Here is a 23768-nt window from a genome sequence, read left to right as displayed (position 1 = left end):
GGTCAAGAACTACAGGAAACATATGATCTCTGTAATTGCAAACATAGGTTTCTGTACCAAATGTTAAGTTCTGCTTTTCTGATGTATCAAATACTTTATTACTTAAAAATCATACAATGTGATTTTCTGGATTTTTGTTTTACATTCTGTCACTCACAGTTGAAGAGTACCTATGATAAAATTACAGACTTCTACATGCTGTGTAAGTGGGAAAACCTGCAAATTGCAGCATTTTGTCAACGTCATCAACTTTTGTTAAATCTACAAATGTTTCAACACTCTGAATTTAAATGTATCTACAATTTCCACCATTGTAGTTATTTTGGTACTTAATTTTTTTCTAAAGATTATTATTTAGATTGTGATTTTGTTACTTCTGTATCTTAAAATAAGGTTAAACATGGTTAAGTCAACTGAAATCTAGTTTAAATGTACATTTTTAAAATGCATAAACAATAATAATATTGTTAAAGCAGCTGCTTCACAAGCTCATTGATTTGACCAAACACCACACCCAGAACAATGGGTGATGTTTTGGACAAAAGTTCGATGCCACCAAAAACTCCTTCAGTAGAAGTAGTCTCAGGCTGAAAAGTGTCACATAGATTTAACCAGAGTTTGATACGTTAGACACTTATGAAATTACTATGTAGGCCCTTACTATCATAATTTCTTTCGTTTATTCTTTTGAGATATGATGCGATATTTACCTTTTTTGTGTTACTTTGCCAGGAATGGCAAATTACATTACAAATTTAGGTGACTGGATTACATTAAAAGGATTATTGAATAAAGAAATTGTGTTTATGAATTTAATTAATGTAAACCAGGTTTCAGAATTAAGTGTACAGTATCTCCCTTGCTTGTACTTTTGTTACTAAAATGAAGAAAGTAAAAAATAATAAAAACATGTTACATCTAAACAAAATATGGATGTAATTGAATATGCTGGAATCTACACTATGTAACTGTTTCTTATCTTGTACCGGTGGTACAGGTAAGAGAGTTAGAAATGTTTTCAACAGAAGAATGTGCAGTTTTATTTTAGGTTTCGGCTAAATCCTTTAATCTACACAGCGTGAACTAATCACAAGATGAGAATAGTATATTCCTTAGTAATACACAGGGTTGGGTAGGTAACTTTTTTAATGTAATCCGTTACAGTTACAAGTTACCTGTCCACATTTGTAATCTGTTACGTAACTTTTTCATTACTCAAACTCAGTAACGTAATCTGATTACTTGAAACCTTTAGATTAATTTCATATTAAGAGGCAATGGAAAAAAAATTGGAATAGCCTATAATGAATTGAACACCTTTTGCGGGATCAATCAATGTTAGAGTTTGCATAGCTGGCCAAAAACGGAATTTGCATTTTACCTTATGGGTTGTGTACAGTGTCTGTGGAAAGGGTTTCTAAACCATTGCTTTCTATTTCAATATGATTGGGCTACATCTCTACATTACACACTAAAGGTCTGTCAGATATTCAGTCATTCCAATTAATCCAATAACTCTTGATCTTCACAAATGCATGTTTGCAATAGTTGACACCCGCATAGAAATTAGATTTACCCGCGCAAACGTAACCAGTGATTATTAGGGCCACCAGTGATGGATTTTCAAAACGCAAATGAAATAAATAAACAGTGAATATAAACCTGCACTCGTAGCTTAAAGTAAAAGACGTCAGCAGCCAATGATAACCCATGAACACAATTTTTAGAAGTGGAAAGCAATGCAGAATAATATGGCCTACCTGTATTGACGGAGATAATGTGGCTGCGTCAAATGCAAATAATCATCCTTTGGCAGAGTGCTTCCCAACACACATTTTCTCTTCGAATGTCGTGTTGAACTCTATATAATGTTTTATCTTGAAGGCAGCGCCATGTTACAGCTATCTAACAAATAGTTGCCTAATCTATTAAACAATTCCTGTGTAAGTTCGGTGCAACTTTTCCTGGCTGTGTTGTTCGGTGCATTTGACAAATAGGCCTAAACCTTGAAACTTGAAAAAGACCAGGTAGGCATATCGCCTATCATTGTTTAGAGAAAGATGCGTAGAGTAGATAACTAAATACAATTTTACAGTGGAGAGAACAAGTATTTGATACACTGCCGATTTTGCAGGTTTTCCCACTTACAAAGCATGTAGAAGTCTGTAATTTTTATCATAGGTACTCTTCAACTGTGAGTGACGGAATGTAAAACATCCAGAAAATCACATCCGCAAAATCAGCAGTGTATCAAATACTTGTTCTCCCCAATGTAAATGGCTCGGTTAATATTATCGTAGACATAGCCTACTCTGTTTTTACCAGCCATCCAACCAACCAAAACTGGAGAAAATTAAACTAGTGCTCCATCCGTCACTAACCTGATTATACGAGCTCACCTTTATGAGCATGATGATCACCAGAGTTGGGGAGTAACAGATTACAAGTAATCCATTACAAGTAATCTATTACATGTAACAAAATGTGTTATGTGTTATTGTTATACGTTATATGTAATGTATTATTATGCCTTGTTAGTATCACTGAATAATAATGTGTTTATAATAGGAATGAAACTTGAGACATGGAGACAAATGATTTGTTAATGTACCATGTGTAGTTAAAAAAAAAATACATGAGTCTATTGAACATAATGCATTTGCGTAAAACTATTGAAAGGAAACAAATACAAATATTGTTGCAATGACTTTGTGTTATACAATGTACAAGAAAACAAATATATTCAAGTACCTACTAAATGGTTTTGCCTATATACAAATGTTATTCCTCAATAAAATACCCTCAAGTTTATTATTTTAAAACAAAGGGAAAAACATTCAATATATATTCTAGATCACATGACAAGATTATTTTTGTTATATCAAAGTACTTAAAAATTTATTCCGGTATTTTTGGGAACAAAATTGGTCCCTGAAAATTGTGCCCGTCATCAAAACCAGTTGCTTTCCAATCTGGAATTTCTTTGCTGAGGTATGATTATGCACATGGTCAGTTCAAGAATTATTGCAAAAAATAAACAACAAATAATGATTCAAGTTTTGGGCTCAAACCTAAGGGGGTGCCATATACTTTCATTACAACGCAATTATTAATCAAATACAAAACATTTTATTGAGTACTACAGTTTTTTTCAGTATGCAGTCCTCTTTTGTTGCTCAACATGCCAATGGTGTACATGGCCAAAAAGGTATATTTAGTGTTATCTGATCAGAACAAATTCTAATTGTAGTTCCAATACTCTTGGCCAAGAACAGTAGTTACAGCAGTTGATTTTGAAAATTGATATCCCTAAGATTCCACTACTGTGCAATTCCGAAATTGTTATTCTTAGATTCTTCTTTGCCTCAATCACTATCTTTGTAACCATGCATGTGGAAACATGCACATGCGTCCTCTTGGCAAATTTGCAACTGTTCCACACTTCTGAAATGTTTTAGTTATTGCCCTGACTTTGCTTAGTGATATTTCAACTGTTTATGTATTTTTTATAATCTTTATATGAACAACCATCTGTCTCCTTTCAGCTGACAGCTCTTTGATTTTGCCCATGATTACAAAGGGATGTTACGTTTGTGTGACCTCATATTATACCCTACCGTTCAAAAGTTTAGGGTCAATTGTTTTCGAAAGAAAAGCACATTGTTTCCCATTAAAATAACATCAAATTGATCAGAAATGCAGTGTAGACATAGTTAATGTTGTAAATGACTATTGTAGCTGGGAATGATTGATTTTTAATGGAATATCTACATAGGCCTACAGAGGCCCATTATCAGCAACCATCAGTTCGGTGTTCCAATACCATGTTGTGTTTGCTAATCCAAGTTTAATTTTAAAAGGCGAATTGATCATTTGAAAATCCTTACAATTATGTTAGCACCGCTGAAAATTGTTATGCTGATTAAGGAAGCAATAGAACTGGCCTTTAAATTAGTTGAGTATCTGGAGCATCAGTAACTGTGGGTTTGATTACAGACTCCAGATGGCCAGAAACAGAACTGTCTTCTGAAACTCAGTCTCAGTCAATCAATTCATGTTCTGTGAAATGGTATTCTATGCGAGAAATTGCCATGAAACTGAAGATCTCATACAAGGCTGTGTACTACTGCCTTCACAGAACAGTGCAAACTGTCTCTAATCAGATTAGAAAGAGGAGTGGGTACATTAGTGTTTAGTTTGAGAAACAGGTGCTTCACAGGTCCTCAACTGCCAGTTTCATTAAATGGTACCCGCAAACCAGTCCCAACATCAACTATGAAAAGGCGACTTCGGGATGCTGGCCTTCTAAACAGTGTTGCAAAGAAAAAGCCATATCTCAGACTGGCCCATAAAAAATAAAATAAAGATGGGCAAAAAGAACTCAGACACTGGACAGAGGAAGATTGGAAAAAAAGAGTTATGAAAAGATGAGTTTAAGGTGTTTGGATCACAAAGAACATTCGTGAGACGTAGACCAAATGAAAAGATGCTGGAGGAGTGCTTAATGCCATTTGTCAGACATAGTGGAGGCAATGTGATGGTCTGGGGATGCTTTGATGGTGGTAAAGTGGGAGATTTGTACCAGGTAAGGGGATCTTGAAGAAGGAAGGCTATCACTCCATTTTGCAACACCATGTCATACACTGTGTATGGCGCTTGATTGTAGCTAATTTTCTCCTACAATGACAATGACCCAAAGCATAGCTCCAAACTACGCAAGCCAGCTGGTATTCTGTCTATAATGGAGTGTCCAGCACAGGCACCTGATCTCAACCCTGTTGAGCTGTTGTGGGTGTAGCTTGACTGTATAGTACGTAAGAAGTGCCCATCAAGCCAATTCAACTTGTGGGATGTCCTTAAGGAAGTACGGGGTGACATCTCTTAAGAATACTTTAACAAATTGACAGCTAGAATGTCTAAAAACTGCAAGGCTGGAATTGCTGCAAATGGAGGATTCTTAGAGGACCCAACTATTATTTCAATTAGAAATCATTATTTCTAACCTTGTCACCATATTTCCTATTTATTTTGATATATTTCCTATTCAAACTAATTTCATGTATATTTTCATGGAAACAAGGAAACTAAGTGACCCCAGACATTTGAACGGTAGTGTGTGTATATATATATACACACACACACACACACACACACACATATATATACATTGTGTGTGTGCATGTGAGATATATATATCACACACACACAGTGAATATATCAAGGAAACAGGAATAGGTGAAATAAACTGTTCCTGGAGACTGAGACCAACTTTATTTAAAATATGCTTTAGGGGTGCCAGTATTTTTTAAACCTATATTTGGCAGAAGAAAATCATGCTACCTAATAAAATGTTTTGTGTTTGAGAAAAGATTGTGTTGAAATGAAAGTATACGGCTCAGTGTATACAGGGGTATGTTGGAAACCAAAATATTGTTACATTGTTTGTGTTGTTTTGTTTTTGCATTCACTTTTGCTCAATATAATGAATGGTGCTAATAGAGTTGATGCTATTACACATCCAGCCCAAACCAGGATGTTTAAAAAAAAAAGGTTGTTATTCACAAGTCCCAGAATAAATATTTAACCTAATGAAGTTGTCATTTAAACAACTCCAAAAGTATCTAAAATACATTTCAGTTTTTTTTATATTTTCTAGTTCACATCAATAGACTAGGTTATGCATTTTTTTTTAAATGCCCACCATCTCTATTCTACAACTTTTTGTTTAATACAGGCAAACAATTTTCCATGTGTACATAGGAACAACAACGGGTGTACCAGGCTGGCCACAGATAAAACAAACATGCACACAGGAATGATTACGCAGTTAAAGATATTTTCTAGATTTTGTGAATGGCAGACTGCCAATAAAATAGAAACAGGATAGTAACCCCAAATCACAACTATATTAGTAATGCGAACAGTTCTAAAGGCACGGTTTTTGGAGGGGTGCATCTTATCTTTTCCTGTTCTTGATTTGTTCAGAGTAAATAGAGTATTTACGTTGAACCAACACATCATTATAACAAAGAAACTAACAATCCCGAAAACACACCATCCATTCTGATCAATTGCTGATAACCCCTTTAGCAGTGCAATTGCTAATGCTAGCATCCAGACAGCCACACTGCACACCTCTCTAAACATGCACTTTTTAAGAAACGGGTAGGTTGTGGGGCACGATACTGCCATATAACGCTCTATGCAGATACAGAACAAATTCATGGGTCCTCCGATAAGCGCGTACGCAAACAGAAATGCTCTAATTTTAAACAGATGAAAAGAAGAAAAAAATACACAGATGAAGTCACTGAAAGACAGGCAATATTGCACTGTGAGGAAGCTAAATAAATTCAAATTGAGGACACCCAGTGTTTTCTTCGCTGTAATGGAGATCCACAGAAGTTTTGTAATCACTGGAATTCCAAGAAGAGTAGGGAAAATATCAATGATTGAAAAAAGAGCCTGATGGGAAACATTGCTGTAGCAATGTAATACATTGATATTTGTTGTATCATTGCCTTCTGTCAAATTGTCATGTCCCTGGGTTACCAACTCCATGTTTTCTGGTTGTGTCTGCAGCCTGAGAGAGGAGTCAGTCATCTTACACAATTTAATTCTGATAATTAATACATTGATGAGGCAATCTGCAGTTCAACAGTGGTGACAATAGTGTCCAGTTAAATGATCCAACTATGTTTGAATAAACAGCAGATTTAATAAAGTTGGAAAAATATAATTATTGTCAAATTCATAGAGAGTGGTATGGATGCAAGAACTAACTATCAATGATATACAAATGTATGTTAGTTTTAAGACTATACAGCAATTGTTTCCATTAATTGATTGAATTAAGGTTCTGGCAGAGAATGAGAACTTATCATGCATATGTGGCATTTATTTTTCAAAAAGAAATTATTGTACCAGTCAAACTAGAAAGCTTGAAGTTCCTTACCAAGTTTTCTGTGGTGCTGTAGGGGAGCTCTGCTGATAGGTTTGAAGTGTATCTATAGTTTTAACATACATCAGGATACCTTAAATTTATCATTAGTAAGTGACACATTATTTTCTTTTCCACCAGGAGTCAGTTTCAAACAGGTGCAAGGAGAAACCAGGCAAAGCCAACAAGTCAGGGCGAGAGAGGGCCTGATTTTACTAGCCTATCAATCACCCCTCTATATTATGAGCACCTGATCAGTAGACATAACAAACAAAATGCATGCATGCCCACTGAGTTCTGTAAACAACAGGTGATATGTAAACGTAAGTCAGTGGCAATTCTAGCTTGTATGGCTTCCTGGGCAAACCCCCCGTTCAGCCCCCCCCCCCCCCCCCCATATAAATATACAAAAATGTACCTAATAAATATCAAAAAGAAGTAGCATAGACAAATAGAAACAAATTGTATTATGTAAATACAAATAAAAAATAGAATTGAATGTTTAACCTATTGCTAACGACAAACACACAAATAAAACTAAACTGCACAAAGCCTAGGTGGCTCCTCATTCTGGCCAGTGCCAGAGAGTGCTCCAAAATCTTTCAGAAGTGTCCCTGAATTTGCATTGAAATACAATATACGAATCCGACACTCTAAATACACTGAATTATAAACGCAACACTTTTACATTCATCATGGGCTGAACTGGAAGATCTAAGACTTTCTGTATGTACACAAAAGGCCCATTTCTGTCAAATATTGTTGACAAATCTGTTTAAATCTATGTTAGTGATCACCTCTTAATTGTATGTGATGGGGTTGAGTTGATAGGCTTGACAGTACCCTCTCTGACTATAATATACCTCAAAAAATTTATAAAAAGTGTAATATCACTCACCTTTTTCTGCACCATGCTGTTGAAGAGAACTGAATGATGCAACTTCCTGTAAATTATGTCACATATGGGTGGAGTCTAAATTATTATGGGCGGAGAATGGTTAGCATGACGGGGTTGAGTTCAGACTGAGGAACATCAAATCAAATTTCAAAATATCTTGCTTTAAATATATAATACTTGCATTATGCCCAAAAATTATAGACAGTATGCACATTTTATTAATGATTTTCCAAGTACAGAACCTCAGGAACAAGACAAAATGCTTGCTGTAAGACAGAAATAAGATTTTTTTAAATCATTTAATTATTTGTATTCATTAAAAAGGACATACCAAAGTATTGTGAAAAGCTTTTAATATTTCATTTTGGTGAACCACCACTTTCAAAAATCTAAGGGACTGAAATATTACCGAATCCCAGGAATGGCCCATGTATGTTTCTTTGGAAGTGAATTTGCTTAGATAATGAGAACAACAGAAACATCTCTGTTTAGATTATCTCTCTGTAGGTTGCGCTCAGATAACAACAGGAATGTTTACAGTGATCATCTGGCATGGTGGGTTACTGTCTTGGAAATCTGATCTTTGCTAGGTAGAAACGCCCTTAATGTGTAGGCTAGCTGGCAACTAACATTACAGTGAGAAGATAATGGAACGTTCACCGAATGACATCTGTGCTGCAATTTTCCAATAGACTTGAGCGAACTTCTCCCTCGATTTGATACAGGTTCTACATTATTTGACCACTGTACGTAACCGCTGATTTCTAACACATCTGATGTGCAATCTTACTGTTATTTTTTGATGGACTACTTGTTTTTATATCTACAGCTCCGGAAAAAATATAGACCACTGAACCTTTTTCTTTCTTTTCCAAAGAAATTGAAAAGGAAAGATTTGAGTGAGGAACAGAAGCATTCAATTTGCAGTGGTCTCTTAATTTTAACCCTTCTGTTCCAGGGGAAGCCAGGTTTGCGAGAGAAAAATCTGAGCTAACCCACTTTATGAAAGAATGGTAAACTGCACTACATTAACTAGGATTTAAGATGGCACATAGAACACATGAAATCAGAGGAATGTAATCACCTTATTACACACCTAGTATTTTCAACTATTTTAGTTTTTGCTTAGCAATGCTTTTTTGGCCAAAAATAATACATTGATTATTGACAAATATATATTGTTATTGACAATTACCTCTTGTCCACTATGTGGACAACATAATAAAGTCTCAAAGTGCTGTCCCATTACTAGCCTCTTGCACACAATCACTTACCAGGTGATGTCAGTTAAGTCTGTGAGGGTTCAGGGCTTAGGGTTTAGTGGGGACATTGGGATTGGGCCAGATACTCCATTGAAAACCTTCATGACACGCTGGAATCGCACACATGTACAGCTTGAGCGTACAGGGTGACCTCCACTTATCAACCAGGTATTGCAAGAATGACAGGTGATAGGAAATGGGCATGAGAACCTTAACACAACACAGATGTGCTGACTAACTCTGAAAGAAGGACCATCGATAGGACGTGTTGCCTGTTACTGATGGGCCCCACACATCCTGTCCATACATCCTGTCCATACCTCCTGCTAGGAGTTTCCCATGTGACTGACATAGGCTCTATGGATAGGTCTATTGACCATAGGTTGGAACATACCATACAAGGGTCTGTTGTAGGATAAACCTTTCTTATTGGAGGGTATTGGAATGTGTAATGGTTGGTTATGACAACGGGCCACCTCCTATGTATTCTGGCAAAAAAGACGGTTGCCTCTGTAATTATGGAAGAGATAGAAATGAGAAATGCAAGGACAACATCATAGACTCATGCTGAATAAAGATGGCTCTCCCCTGACTTCTGGTTGCATTTATTTTGTTCATGGATCAAACTTGGACAGAATCTAACAGCATGGTGCCGTGAGCCGGACAGATGGATTTGCACTCTGAATGGTGAGTCAAACCACTCTAAAAGAACAAGTCAGTTAAATCAGCATGAGTATCCAGATGAACACATCTGGAACAATAAAAAGACCTAGAAATGTCGCTTTTTAGGCAATGGAAACCTGTGGTGAGGACACGCAAGACTTGGACACTGAAAGATGTGTACTTAGTCTTAGTCCAGAGAATCCACAGAAGAAGATAAATCTTTATTAAGTCATCTAGAAGTCCTTGCTAAAGCTTCCTTGTTGAGATGGGAAGTACTTACTAGACTGAGTAGTAAGTGACACATGTGTAAAGTCCTAATATAGGCCACTCTTTAATGTAAAGCTTTGGTATTCATCTAGAAGTCCTTGTTATTTGGATAACAGGTTGACGCGTATGTAGTAATAATTTAAAGTAAGGGGATGAAAAAGACGTCTTTAAACAACATGGTAAATACAGGGACTGCAGCCCTCCCGTTGTAATTTAGAAAATTGTGAAATCCTTGGCCTATGAGATCAAAATGAGCTTGAAAATAGATGACTGTCACCAAGAGATAATTCAAAAATATGCCATTGTTCCAGAAAAATATTTTTTTTAGGTTTTTTTGATATACAGAAAATATGGGAAGAAATTCAAAGAATGCCTGATGAATTACAAAAAACACATCAGAAATTGAAAAATGGAATGATAAATTCCTCAAAAATAGAATGAGAAAGAATGTGTTCGGGCATCGGCTGAACAAATGGCTGAACTGGATAAGTTGGAAAAAGGAACAACATCTAAAGACACTCAAAGCCCATTGAAAAAGAAACCAGGATCATGTCACTACTGTGGAATCATTGGACATTGTCAGGATAAGCGTTGCAAGAAGAAGAACCAAAGGAAAAAGACAGGATGCACAGACAGTTGGAACATGAGACATTTTGACCACATTCCGATCAGCAGCAAGGAAAGATCTCCCATGTATAGAATTCAGGAATCAAAGACAGAGGATTTCCTGGCAATACCGGGAACTGATGTGAGCTTATAATCATTGATTAAGTATTTCTTTTATGTGTTTCCAAAAATGTTGCGTACCTAAATATTGAGTAGAGCTGGAACTTATCAAGGAAATCTGATCACTTCCCTTGATAATAACCATGCTTATTCAAGTGAATATTAATTTGAAAGCACTTTGATGGTATATATTTCATGTTTTAATAAGCATTTGAAATAGCCTGTTTTGTTCTGTCATGCTTGAACATGTTTTAATAGGTATTCAAGGAATAGCCTGTTTTGTTGTGCTTTGTCATGTTCACTATGTAAATTTAAATCAAACGTATTTATTGCAGTGATGATAATGTTTAAAACCGTAAGGCCTCAAGGAGGGTCTCACTACAGGCTTTAACACGTGGGTACATCTAACCCTAGTGATAAATAAGAAATTGGTACAATGATGATTTTGTAATCTGGTAAAATAGTCTCATGGTTTTCTTACAAAAGGTTAAAATATTGTGTTCTCTCTCCTTAATATTATATCAGTGCTTTCACGAGCGCCGTGGATGAGTGTGTGCGCGGGATACGCGCCTTTCTTTCCATGAGCGGCATCACGAGGGCTTTTCCCAGCTGCTCCAGGAAGACTCTACTCTTGTTCCGCCTACGGGTCATCCAGCCAGGGTTGAGCTCCCTCCATATCACGAAGGCATTGTAGGCGGACACGTCGATTATGTTGTGGAACACCACCAAGGGCCAGCGAGCCGTCATCCTCCTGCAGCTGTAGGTTCCGACCACCTTGTCTAGGTTGTCCACCCCTCCTTTGTTGCTGTTGTAGTTCAGGATCATGGAGGATTTCCTGTCCTGGCGCTCGCTCACGTCCGCGTCCGTGTGCAGCGTGCTCAGCAGTACCACGTTCTTGCTTTTCTTGGGCATGTAGGACACTAGAGTTGCGCTCGGGGTGAACGCGAACCTGGACGAGAACACCTCTCGGCCCTTGGTCACGAGCAGCGCGGCCGGGAGCTTGGGCTTGTTCTTGCGAACCGTGCCCACCATCGTGAGCCCCCTGGCCAGGAGCCGCTGTCCGAGTTCGTAGGAGGTGAAGAAATTGTCGCACGTCACGTTGTGTCCCCTGAGCCCCTCTGTCACATCGAGCACCACCCGCATGCCCTGGTTCTTCTCCGGGCCGCCTATGGCGGGCTTCCCGGTGTACACTTGCATCTTCCACGCGTAGCTGGATTTCGCGTCGCACGCCACCCACGACTTGATCCTGTATCTTGCGGGCTTGCTGGGCATGTACTGGCGGAAAGGGCAACAACCTGGGGAGATGAGGAGGGATGGTCATGATGATCCTCTCCAGAACCCTGGCATAGACTTTCCCGGGGAGGCTGAGAAGTGTGATCCCCCTATAGTTGGAACACACCCTCCGGTCCCCCTTCTTAAAAAGAGGGACCACCACCCCGCTCTGCCATCCCAGAGGCACTGTCCCCGACCGCCACGCGATGTTGCACAGGCGTGTCAACCAAGACAGCCCCACAACATCCAGAGACTTGAGGTACTCAGGGCGGATCTCATCCACCCCCAGTGCCTTGCCACCGAGGAGTTTCTTGACCACCTCAGTGACTTCAGCCCGGGTGATGGATGAGTCCACCTCTGAGCCCTCATCCTCTGCTTCCTCAATGGAAGAAGTGACAGCGGGATTGAGGAGATCCTCGAAGTACTCCTTCCACCGCCCGACGACATCCTCAGTTGAGGTCAACAGCTGCCCACCTCTACTGTAAACAGCGTTGGTAGGGCACTGTTTCCCTCTCCTGAGGCGCCAGATGGTTTGCCAGAATCTCTTCGAGGCCAGCCGATAGTCCTTCTCCATGGCCTCACCGAACTGCAGCCCGCTTGGCCTGTCGGTACCCGTCAGCTGCGTCAGGAGTCCCACAAGCCAACCAGGCCTGATAGGACTCCTTCTTCAGCTTGACGGCATCCCTTACTTCCGGTGTCCACCACCGGGTTCGGGGATTGCCGCCTCGACAGGCACCGGAGACCTTACGGCCACAGCTCCGAGCGGCCGCTTCGACAATGGCGGTGGAGAACATGGTCCACTCGGACTCAATATCTCCAGCCTCCCTCGGGATCCAGTCGAAGCTCTGCCGGAGGTGTGAGTTAAAGATCTCTCTGACAGGAGACTCTGCCAGATGTTCCCAGCAGACCCTTATTGTTTTATTCATGATATGTTATAAACAAGGTATACAAAAAAAAAACGAAAATGACATTGCTCATGCTGTGGATGTGGGCTAGTACCTGTGTTAGCTTGGTGAAATGCACTCCTGTCCCAACTCTAAACCCAACATTATCAAAAGAAACAATCCACTTCTTCCCAGTAGCAGTCACAATCTCGAACAGGTATGCCACAGTCCTGTTACTCATATTATGCATCACTGCCTCTGTGTGGGTGTACAGGTGGGTTTTCCTTTGTAAATGCTGTATCACCTTACGGTAACGGGAAGAGCCTTCGGGGCCTACGTATGAAGACCCCCACCATGCGCCTTTCAGCAACTTTATCATACGAGAAATCTGCTGCGCTATATGTGTTACAGAAAAGTACTCTGTATTAGCTTGGATTCTCATTGGTCTAGACTGTAAGTGCAGTTGGACTCTGTGTTCGCACCTAGCCCAGTGTTTTATTATCGCAATAGGACTTATGAAGTCACCATGTATCAACTCCGTACACATGTAAAATCCTTCACGTGCGAGCACATGAAATGTCATGATCGTGTCCGCTCTCTTTAGCGTAACCAAACACACTCCACCTGGCATGTCACCAAAGTGTGCTGATACGACAACAGGGAGAGCATTATGCATACATTTTGATCTATCCAAGTAAGACCTAATCTGTTCCTCTGGTACTGAGCCTCACCAGTTGTGATCAAGCCAGTCTAAAAAGGATTGCCACTCTCTGTTCAAAGCCGACCAATTAAGTGTGTCCTTGGAATCCGCAGAATTGTAGCACTGACTCCCCTGTTCGTGCTCATCGTGTTCCTGATAGTAACCGTGATCACCATGGTGCATCCACACAAGGCTATGCTCGGAATGAGTGTGGTGCTCGCGGCCCTGCATCTCCTCTGAATCTTAGCTCTGGGTCTCATGTTTGTGCTCATCGTGCTCCTGAGAGTAACCTTGCTCGTCCTCCCACAAAGGGAAATGTTCGGACAGACTGTCCGGATCGCGGTCCCCCATGGCCTCTGAATCGTAGCTCTGGGTCTCACGTTCGTGCTCATGGTGCTCCTGAGAGTAACCTTGCTCGTCCTCCCACAAAGGGAAATGTTCGGACAGACTGTCCGGATCGCGGTCCCCCATGGCCTCTGAATCGTAGCTCTGGGTCTCACATTCATGTTCATCGTGCTCCTGAGAGTAACCTTGCTCGTCCTCCCACAAAGGGAAATGGTTGGACAGACTGTCCAGATCGCGGTCCCCCATGGCCTCTGAATCGTAGCTCTGGGTCTCACGTTCGTGCTCTTCATGCTCCTGAGAGTAAACTTGATCGTCCTGCCACAAAGGGAAATGGTCAGACAGAGTGTCCTGGTCGCGGTCCCCGATGTCCTCTGAACCGTAGCTCTGGGTTTCATGTTCATGCTCCTCGCCCTCCCACACAAGACAATGATCAGAATGAGTTTCAGGCTTGCGGTCCCCGATGTCCTGTGAACCGTTGGCCAGGGTCTCAGGTTCGTGCTCTCCATGCTCCTGAGAGTAAACTTGATCAGGTTCCCACGCAACGCTATTTCCGGAACGGGTTTCGGGTTCCTGGTCCCCGATGTCATCTGAAACGTAGCCCAGGGTCTCAGGTTCGTGCTCATCGTGCTCCTGAGAGTAAGCTTGATCGGGTTCCCACGCAAGGCTATGGTTGGAACGAGTCTTGGGTTCTTGGTCGCCGATATTCTCAGACTCGTCCCTACGAGTCTCCTGTTCACGCCCCTGCCAGTAAGCGTGATCATCCTCACGTATCCGAACATTTTCGGGACCGGGCCATGTACCTGGCAAAACACTCTGGGACACAGAGTGTTGCAAAGTACACGATATGTTTGTACCTGGTGTACCGCTATCCCCACCTGCAGTAACCATAACAAAACGTCATCCGAGGCCTCTTGACACAAATAACTGTTTCAAAATTACCCCCGCGATTCTCTAGATAAATCCCTTGATCCTCCAGTTGTGAAAGGGAAGAGTATTGAAGCCAACGGTCAGTGTGGTATGTGTATATGTTAACACCCAAACAATCAGCCACAGCTTGGAGTTCCACTTCGGTGGCCCAGGTTCCTAGATCACGTATTTTGGATTTGCTAATGTATTCTGCTACTGAAGGGTAATGTTACTATATATGTTACTATATTTGTCTGTGTCGCTTTCTAGCTGCTTCACCACGTGATCTCTGATTGTTCCATGGTACTCATCTGTACCAGACACCGCTTCACTGACTGCTCTGAAGAAACAATTCCCATCACCTTTTATGTTCCCTTTCGTGCAGGGAACCCCTAACTTAGCATAATGTGTTCTACAACCCCGAGGCTGTTTATTGCACCGTATCCCCAGCATCGCGTACAGCGATAGAGCCACTGTACCCCGAACAGGGTTGAATATAATTTCGTTACTTGTGTTGTCACTAACAAACTCAATGTCAGAGTCATCGCTACTTTCATTCCCTGTACTGTTGCGACATATCATCGATGTGTCCTGGTGGGGTAATGTAACTTGTGCCATCACGCCCTCTATTCAGCATTGAGGTGCCTGTGATACTGCTAATGTACAATAATTAATATGTGATTATATGAGCACATGTTGAGTTTTGAAACACCCAAAGACCCAAATGAAAGTCAAAACAAAACAGAATGCGATGGGACACCAAAACACAACCTTGACAACCGTAGAACCAGTTTAAAATGGTTTTATTGTGTACAGCGCACACTTTACACATACCGTAAGGTAACACATCATACATGAAAACGGTATACAGGAGCAGCAGCTCCCAACTAAAATCCTTTAGTTGTGTAAGTGTAACAAGCGGTAGAAATCGAAGAAGAAATCCAGTTTCGGATGACACGTTGGTCTGCTTCCAGAAGAATGGAATCCCCAGCTCAAACGATCTAAGAATCTCCGATGGCCACCCGTGGTCACATAGCTGCAGAACGTGACACTGTCACGGTAGAGGTGTACGTATCTCATCCCATTCGTCTCATAGAACACGAGAGATCCCGCGCAGAACAGTACGCCTATTCTTGAGTCTTCCTCCTCTTGGGTAGCGATGTACACGGTACACAGAACACATAAAAAGTACAATGTTCCGTGGCTGTCATAGGTGTCTTGGACTCAAAGTATACACGAATGGTAGTGTACGGAGAAAGGCACACATCGAAGTCCATGCGATGGCAGATACACACTCGTCCTGGCTCCGGGCCCTCTGCTTCAGGACACACCCACATGTGCACATAGTCACAAGTTAGGTTGTTCAACCTCTCTGCCAATGTTTCAATATCAGAATGAGCGTATGCGTTTATGAGCATGCGCCACTTCACTGAGCGATGGCTCTGCTGAAATACCCCAACTACCTTGCTCTCTCTTGTTCCATCTTCTACGTGTTCCTTCTCAATTTTTGAAGAAACTGGCATTGTCACCATCTCAATTGGAGCTCTCTCTTTAGAACCCTCGCTACACATGTCTGTACTGTGAATGTGTACGAATGTGTAGGCTCCGCTCTAGCATACTGTGTAAGGGATTTATGTAACAGCTTTTATATGAACTCACTACCCATTGGTTAGATGGAACCTAACACAACCGCAAATGTGGGTGCCGGTGGCCAGTTGTGGGCTCTGTGTGAGAGCACGTGCGCGGCAACAGCTGGCGGCTGGCGATAAGAGGTGCACGAAAACCAACGCGTTGGCAACTCTGGTACCGCTGGTGGGCTCCTCTGGCTGGAGGGAGGGGTACCGCTGGTGGGCTCCTCTGGCTGGAGGGAGGTGATTTTTAAAATGCCCCCCTGGTTAGTGGCCACCAGTGTTTTGTTTAGCATGTCCGCTCCACCCACTCCTTAAGTAAAGGTTAGAGACTTTTTCTACTCAATAGCTTTAACATTGAATTGTATGATTTTGAAACCAACTACAGTGAGGGTGGAGACCAAAATTCATCCTCCATTGTTGATGATAGAGTAATTTTGATGTCAGTAGAACCACAGATGTGGTCAAAATATAAGTTGTGATTTAGTGTTTGGATGAATGCCACTATTTGGAATTAAAACGAATCAAAGTTGGAGAATGTTACTTAAATGTAGAAGGTTAATCAAGACATTGTTTGTCACAAGGTAGTTTGGTCGTTGCCTTTACAAATGCTAAATTTGGGTGCTGTAAATATGCTAATACAATTGCCCTGGTGGATGCAGTAGGTATTCCAGTGGAATTTGGGCTGGAGTTTTTCTCTCCAACAACTTAGTTGCACAGCTTATCCCCTAGTGTGCAAACCAATTTAGTTAGGCATGTGCCAAGAAACTTCAGGATATTATAAATGCATGATAGCCAATTAAAGAATATGAGAGCTGTTTAGCTCTGTAAGACAAATGTGTCAATGGGTTATATGGTTTATAATTCCTTTGCACAAGACTGTGTTGCACATTGATGTCTTTGATTGTGTTAGTGAATGTTTGTGTTTTTAACATTTTCACTTTGTTGTTTTTGATGGATATACAGTATGCAACTCCATATCGAATGGATTCTAGATCCATCCCTATTACCAATTCTCTATTTTTACATGTCCGTCCCAAAATGATGGCCAGTGTGGGTTCAGGATGGCGCCTCCTGTGACCATATTTGCCGTGATTCTGCTTTCACTCATGGTGTCGTTTTCCATTGACTTAATGAAGTGAAAGCAGGGGGGTGTATAATATGATAACTGATTATCATTGGAAAGAGTTGAGCTTAGGGCTCAAAGCAAATCAAATTGATACTTAAAAGGAGTTACATGAACATTTCGGGGTTTTTTTCTGTTTGCATAGTTATAATGGTGCATTGGAATCTGCTATGTTTAACATATTCTAGTCTTAGGATTTGTTTTAATTGTTTATTTGGAAACTGTTTGTTTGACGTAAGGTCTAACATTTTAATGGTGGAATAGCATAGATGTAATCTTTTTTGATTTGGCTAAGCAAAGTCAAGTCTGATCAGACAACGGAATCTCATTCCACTGCCAGGTGCTATTCGGGCATAGATATAGCACATTGAATGAAACATCAACCGAGCCCGTTCTGGATGGAAAAGGAAATTTGACATAGACTTTTATGGAAACTTGTCTGAATAGGGTGTACGCTTCACTCTTATGATGGAACTTCTGAGATCCACAAGTTTTCAGGACTGATCTATTGTATTCATTGTTGGGAGTTGATGGAACAATACCCAGTGGATGAAAGTCCGATGGACAGTTGAACCACACTAATCGTTGTTTTGCAGTTATACTTTCAACAGATCAAGACATCACAAATCCTTTTCTGATGATACATCACGTCGCTGACTGGACACAGATAACTGAGTGTGTGAGTACCAGCAACATGTTCAAGAAGGATTTCTACAACCACATGAGTCGCATCTGTTCCAAATCCTCATGACCACTCACATGGCAGAACGATTGACCTAGTCTAAAATCAAATAGACTCTGGATTTAGCCCAGAGAAATGTATTAATTATTCCAATTGGACTCTCACCCGGCACAGCCTGAAGAGGACTGTTCACCCCTCTGAGCCTGGGTCCTCTCTAGGTTTCTTCCTAAAATTCGACCTTCTTAGGGCATTTTTCCTAGTCACTGAAATTCAACACTACTGTTGTTTGCTCCTTGGGGTTTAAGGCCGGGTGTCTCTGTAAAGCACTTTGTGACAACTGCTGTTGTAAAAATGGCTTTATAAATACATTTGATTGATTCATTGATTGACCACAGAAACACGTCCTGACCCTGTAAGGTCAGCGCAAAGTACAGCAGCGCTCACCTGATCATGTCTAAGATCAGACATGCAAACCAGTGCTTTAAGCCTCTAATGCGCCACAGCCCCATTATAACCACAGTCTGAACCTATGACATCAAGCCCAGCAGTGACATGACTGAGAGCACCGAAACCGTGTTTGATGGACGGACACGCTCAAGGACCCGCAGAGTTGCCTCCCTCCGCGTATCGGAGATGTGTGCCCTCATAGACACTGTGGATAACTGGAGTCCCAGAAACCCCACCAGTTGACTGAGCCGAGGAGCACTCTTCTTCCAGTTGACTATCACTAATCTGAACATGTGAATACAGGACTGTTCCGCCGAGGGTGAGATTGATGCTGACGCAACAATATGGGGATTGCACGCCAACAGACATTTCCTTGTGAGTATGCGAAACTGCCATTTGGACACACATTAGTTGAAAAGACCAAAATAGTCCACCTTCTCCCCGTCATTCCTGGTGCAAGGAAGTAAGGGGATTAAAGCCCCCTCCCTCTCTGCTCCAATGCCACAGCCTCCTTCACCTCTCTGAGGGCTGCGACTTTCACCGGAGATGTCATTAATGTCTCCACCATAGAGTCGGGCAACAAAACTGTAGAGTGTGTTAGCTTCGGTCCACTTTTGATCCATGAACAGAGTCTTTAAACAAACAAGTCAGGGGATAATCTTTAAAGAGCATGAGTCCAAAATGTTGATCTTCCATGTTCTCCAATGATTACAAAGTTAACAGTTTTTGGTAACACTTTATTTGAAGGGGTGTGCATAAGAGTGACATGACATTGTCATGATACTGTCATGGCCATGACATGACACATGAAGCTATCATTAAGAACATTTATGAATGTTGTCATTAGGTGTCATTCGGTTGATTATGTAATTTTATATGCAAGGTTGACATTGTTTGGGATGTCTTTGTTATGACAACTTGACATTAACCGAATCAACACAACCTGTCAATGCCTTTATTATGAAACTTGACATTAACCACGACAACATTAGATTAGATTCAACTTTATTGTAATTGAACAGGTACAGTACAATGAAATTGAAGGAGTAGGGTAGAGTAGTTAATGTAGGGTACAATGTGTCAGAATGGTGATTTATGGAGGGCGGGACTTTTTGCGGAACTATATTGATGTGACAGGTGGGCGGGACATCCGGTTTGTAGGGTGGGACTTCCTGTATGATGTGTGTACGGGCGGGACTTCAGGAGTGACATATGCATGTCCGGTGACTTTGTAACTTATGATTACATTGATGTGTCCGTGTTTGATGTTTTACAATGTCTGATGAGCAAAACAGACTAGTGTTATAACAGGTGGGTTGTGTTAGATGATTAAAGAAAGGGCCTTAGGGTTCCAGGCAATAAATAAGGTGGTTGTGTCAGCGGTAAGATGTTTGGTGTTCAACAAAAGGTTCCACTGCCATGTGGTACAACAGATGTAAACTTGTTTTACAATGTGCGTGTAACATGGGGTTTTTACACAAGCACAGAGTTACACATGAGAGACACACTTTTTGCGTAAGATATAAATAAGGGGTTAGGGACTTACGATTTGGAAAGTTTCAGCCCACTTTTCAAATTAACAAGAGATGGGCCTTAAGATGAAATCTGCCCTGTAGTAATGGCCCTTAATAACCACTATTACAAACTGTAGTATATGCAGGTTGAAAATCATCCTGTGTTTCATGGTTTGTAGTCCAACACAACACTAAAGCAAACTAACATCGCATGAGCAATGCTACTATTTTGAAGGAACAGCCATGGCCAGGGCCAACCACACATTACGCAAAGGTGGATTGTGTCGCGGTTTGGATTTTAAAATATTGTTATAAATAAAAATATGGATTTTGGCATATGTATGAGCAATGCTGAGTTTTGTAATAAAAATTGTTGTTTTAAGTAAGCATTAACTTTTAAGTTGCATTATATGGCAAAACGTTACAAAGTTACCTGCAAGGTAGCGTATAAATTTGCATGAACAACAGCGAATCGTTGACAGGTGAAGATATGTTATTTCAGGTAATTAAAACATTCGTAGAGGCGTCTTTTGAAATTGTACAATGGGGATCAACGCGAGATTGTTTTCCACACATTGGTAGAAATGTTTAATAATAGGTAAGGTTGGTTAAAAAAAATACTGTAGTATTCTCATAATGACCAACTCTTGAAATCTGATTTTTGATTGCTGTATTACGGTCTTGTGTTTGTTAAATGTTGAACAGATTAATGGCGATATGGTGACAATAGCCAGCGTTTATATATAAGCAGATTAGTTTATCGTTTATATATAAAATTATATGACGCAATGTCACGGCTGAGCCGCGAAAATTAACGAGAATGGCATTTCTACCACACAGGAAGTATCAATATATTTGCCTTCTCAAACGTCAACAATCATCAGAACTAAATAGTTACGTTTTATCCAGAATTTTTATCATTGCAGCCTGTATAGTTCTAACAAAATTTTTATCTAACGTGAAGAATGATGACGTGATGTAATCAATGACAAAGTTAAGAGGCGTGACTTGCTGGAGGCGCCCCGGCTGCTATGTAAAGACAGTAATTAACCCTGCAGCATCCACAGAAGTCAGCTGTTGTTTCAAGCGCGGAGTATATTGTTTCTGTTGTAAGTACAAGTTATTATAAGTAATTTAAAATAACTTAATTAAGTAATTTATTTGAAATGTGCTGCAATTACAAATCCTAACAAACGAGACATTTGAACTTTTTAAGAATGGTTGAGCAGAATTAAACACCAGCCGTGTTTGGTAAACACATTTTTGGGCCTTCAAAACTTGGTAAGTAGACTTTTGACATTATTGTTAATCAGCGTTAATGACCTGTATACGCTTGTTAATCCAATTTAGACCAAGTGACCAGCATCTGCGTCAGTTGGACTGGGCGGTTGTGATCTTACACAACCTGAGCAGATACTTTTTGTGTAAATTTAATTATTTACAGACATTTTTAGTCTTGTTCTAAAGTGTTATAAACAATAATGACAATATGCATACTGAACCTTGGTACAAGATTCTTTATTCCAACAAATTGTGAACAGCCCTGTGATGACAGAGTACATTACCACAATTGATTCAGTTAGGGACAACCTACCTTGTGGCTGCACAGCGTGAGGGGGTTTTTGTTTCATTGTTTTCTTTCATGCTTGAAAGCTGAAGGTAATACAGCCAACTCTTCAAAACTGCGTTGTATGTATGTTTGAGTTAGAATATTTAAACCTGAAAAGTGGATTGTTATTTACATGTTAAGCCAGGGAAATGGCAAAAGATAATGCTCACAACAGACCAGACACGCAACAACCAACAACCTCTACACATAATCAATCGACCACACCCCAAAATACAAATGAACCAACCATTACTTTGTTACACAGCGATGCACACAAAAATCCCCAGATACAGGGCTTGTTAACCGAGCTTAGTAGCCCCCATTTTTCACACGATCTAGTTGAGTCGCCTTCGAGCTCTGTGATGCAAACTCAGTGCAGTGATGGCGATGTTAGAGTTATACAACGTAATGCATTTGACAATGTTGAATAACGACAGTTGATACATTTACAAAATACTGGTGAAGTTGGTGATTTTGGCACATTCTATGCAAGTATTATGGCAGGCTTGGATACTTTGATTGTTAGAGCTTCAGACTTTGCACACTGACCTGGTGATCATCTGCAGATTAAGTTGATTGGTGAATCTCTGATAGACCCCGTACATATGACCATGAGAACGGATGAATATAATGAACGCACGTTTGGTAATTTACTTGAAAGTGTTATGCAGTGTAATGCTGAGATTATGATTGATGAATCACTAGAACTGGTGGTACAAATTGTCAAAAACCGTGAGGGTGTTGCCCCGCGACATAAAGCTCAAACACTGTTGATAGCAGATTATCAATAAAAAAAACAAGGCATTTATATGTGGCTGTGAATAATGATTCTACATGTTTTTCTGTTTGTTTGACGGGTATGTTGAACCCACAGTACACATATCCTGAGGCCCTGGTTAGTGGTCGTGAGTTACATAAGGGTGCTGGTTTAGCATTAGCTGATTGTGTGGCATTCACAGATATTGTTCGGTTTGAAGAGATGACATGGTGTAAAATTGTTGTCTTTCACCGAACACGGGATGGTCACTTTACCAAGTTTCAAAACAGCGAGGACACCCACCATAGAACCGTCTTTATGTACTTACACGATAACCATTTCTATGGCATCACGAATCTGAAGGGTTTTCTGGGTGTGTCTCATGTCTGTGACTGGTGCTATACCGGTTTCAACACCCGTGGTGATCATGGTTGTAAACATAGCGGTAGTGTCTGTCTTCATGAAGATTGTCATACCCAACCCTTTAACACAAAGCAGTGCCCTGACTGTAAACAGATATGTTATTCAGATTTTTGTTATAGCCAGCATAAATGCTTGAAGCACCACAAAAGTGTGGATCGTTGGGTTAGTAGGTGTGACCAGAAGAAATACTGTGTCGATTGCGGCCGTTATTACAATGTTAGTATTACCAACTATAAAGCGCACAGGTGCATGGCTAACCTGTCCCAATTGTAACGTGGATCTGACGGTTGAAATGAATCATCAGTGTTTTATAAAACCCTCCAAGCCCGAGGACCCCAGTGAGCGCTACATATTTTATGATTTGGAGACAATTGCCAATCCGGTGAATGGTGTACACACTGCAAATTGTGTGGGCACAATAAGCTTTGATAACAAGACGTGGTGTTCAGCCGGAGATGGTTGTGTCGCTGCTTTTATCATGCAGGATGAAATAAAGGCTTACTGCGTGAATGATGTGGTCATCTTGAGAGAGGGTTTTATGCGCTACAGGCTCAAGTTCCTGGAGTGTGGTGGTGTTGACCCATTCCAGTCAATTCCGATTGCTTTGGCTTGCATGAAAGTTTTTTGCAACAGATTCCTCACCAAGAACACCAACTACAACCGTTGTCAGAAGACATTCTCAAACAGCTCAATCCAGTGGCTTGAATATCTGGCCTCCG

This window comes from Esox lucius, chromosome 10 (genome assembly GCF_011004845.1).
Source record: "Esox lucius isolate fEsoLuc1 chromosome 10, fEsoLuc1.pri, whole genome shotgun sequence".
NCBI lineage: Eukaryota > Metazoa > Chordata > Actinopteri > Esociformes > Esocidae > Esox > Esox lucius.
The sequence above is the reverse complement of the archived record's forward strand: the minus strand, read 5'-3'. Positions refer to the sequence as shown.